The following is a 2591-nucleotide window of genomic DNA, read 5'->3' as shown; positions in this document are numbered from 1 at the left end:
GTAGGGAAAAATATTCAAGATAAAAGCACTTTATTTCCTACTGGTCTTTAGTCTGTGACTGGTACATGTACTTTGAAAAAAGGCTGAACATTTTTTTTAACTTTGAAAGTTCCCTCTATCTATGTTATCCAGGTATATTCACAAATTAAGTTCTAGTTCTTATTGACAATCGAGATGATCTAGAATACCATTTTTAAAAATGAAATCTTCATAATTTTACAAGGAGGAAGCAAGTTTTACCACCTGAAACCAGAGACCCTGCTCCTGTCTTTGTTCAAGGTAATTTGCATTATCACAAAGCCCAGAAATACCTCACCACATAAGACATTCCTGCCCAGAAGAGAATTCCATCCTTTTACTCTTCTGTGAAATATCCATCATAACCAGAAGGAAATATGACTCTACATCCTGCTTGCCACCAAGCAAATTTGAGGTAAACAGACTATTCCAACTTTTCTCTGAGCCTACTCTGCATATAAAATGGACTGTTCTAAACAGGAGATTTTACCACATCTTCAACTCTGTGTCTGCCTCCGCTCTTTTGTGTGCTCTTGCACCGCCTTCACCTGAGCAGTTGATCTTGCTTGCCAGGGACCCACGTGCGGACCCCAGAGGGCACCTCAGCTGTCTTCAGGGTGACCCCCTAACTCGCCTGCCATGACTTTGAATGGTTCTTCAGTGGAGGGGGTCTCCCTTGAGGATGCCTCCTGGGCATGTGTTTCGGCAGGAGTTTATGGGGCTCCAACTTCCCCTACACCCTGACCATGCACTGCCCTTAGAGACGGGCCTCCAGGTCTATTCGGGCTGGCCCCGCTGGTGTCTTCTCCAGTCTCCATGTTGCCTCTTGGCGACAACCACCCAGGGCCCTGGTCGAACTCTGGTGAGAGGGTCTGGAAACCCTTGGCTATTGGGCTTGTCTTCTCCAGTGCCCTTAGCCCTCAGTGACTGCTGGCAGTAGGCCCCAGTGTGTTCTAGCGCGGTTCCTCTCTCTCCTTTCACGGGGTCCCAGCTACCCTCGCTTGGTGCTATGGACTCCGCTAATTGACCCTCATCAAGGGGACTGAGATAGACAAGCCCTAAAGGGGACCACTGCCACTGCCTTGATCCTAACCCTCTTTTCCCTGAAACACCTGACGTGAAGCAAAATGAACAAGGCCGCCACAGTGACTACTAGTGAAAAGTGACTAAAAGGAAAGAAGAAAGGGAGAACGCCAACGGAGACAGAGCACCCACAGAGGGACTCCGTATACCCTTAACTCCCCTAACACCCTTAGGCTAGGGCACCCTCTGGGTTGAGACCTGAGCTTTCACCCCCAACCGGGGTCTCTTGCTCTCCCGCTCTGAGATCCGCCCCTGATCTGGAGTGGTGGCCCCATCACCCCTAGTTAGGGCTCTCATGCCAGGTCCCTTTACCCTAACGGGCTTCTCCGGCTTGGGATTCCCTGCCGGTGCTACTGCTGCTGCCGCATCCGGCATCCCTGCCGGCTTCCCTGCCCTCCACCCCCCGCCGGTCCTTGGCTCGGGGATCCTCTACAGCTCCTGCTGCTTTCCCTCCTGTAGCAGCTGCTGCTGCTGCTTTTGCTGGCCTCTCTGCCGCCCTCTTCGATCCCCGCCGGTCTTGTCTGGCTCAGGGATCCTCTATAGCCCCCGTTGCCTCTGCCTCTGCTGCCTCTGCTGCTGCTGCCGCCTCCTGCCTGGTGGTTCCCTGCTGGTCCTCCGGTCTTCGGCCTCATTCCTGCGCTTCTGCGGCTTCCTTTTATCTCTGCTGGGTAGCGTCTTGTCCTGACGTCACCCGGGTCCAGCTGTATATGGGCGCGGCTTACAAACCACGTGAGCGGTTTCTTGCTGTGCGTTTCCTTGCTCCTTCTGGCCCCTAAAACAGGCGTGTTGCTTTCCTCCATCTTTTCTTTGGTCTGGGGTTGGCCTCTGAGCGAGGCTTCCCCCTTTCTGACCCTGTGCCCCGGGCACACTCTCCCATGAAATATGAGCTTTCATTTCTACCCAGGAGAACTTTTACAATCTTTTATGGCTGAAGAAGGGTGCCTGTGCCCGAAAGTTTGCAAATAAAGACTTTTTTTTTTTTGCAAAACTCTAGTTGGTTTAATAAAAGATATCATCTCTGCCATGAGTCCTGATTGCTTTTGCCTCTAGATCAATATGGCTACAACCTGGATACCTAGAATACCAGTACAATTTCTGGCCCTAATTCTGCAAGATACCTAAGCAGGTGCCTTGTTTTAAACATATGGATAGTTTTACTGAAGTCAGTTGGACTAATCCCAGGAGTAAAGTACCTCATATGAACATGTTTGGAGGATCAGACCCTAGCTACCTAATAATGCTGTCTTTCCTTGGAAGAACATTTGGAGACACTGGAAGAAGCTAGTTTTTTGAGAGCTCATACTGTCCGTTAATGAGTTAAAGTTAAGATATTGGTCCTCCCATCTAAAACTAAACAACCTCCTCAGTACCTGAAGAGTTTATCTGTGATCAGTGAGATACAAATATTTAAAGCTACAGGTGTGACTGGGACTTATTTTCTCTGTGTATGTCAGTGACCTGGCAGTTTCCATCTAGCCTCTAGCTCTATG

Source organism: Alligator sinensis, unplaced genomic scaffold, assembly GCF_000455745.1.
Source record: "Alligator sinensis unplaced genomic scaffold, ASM45574v1 scaffold1463_1, whole genome shotgun sequence".
Classification (NCBI taxonomy): Eukaryota; Metazoa; Chordata; order Crocodylia; family Alligatoridae; genus Alligator; species Alligator sinensis.
Note: the sequence above shows the minus strand (reverse complement) of the source record.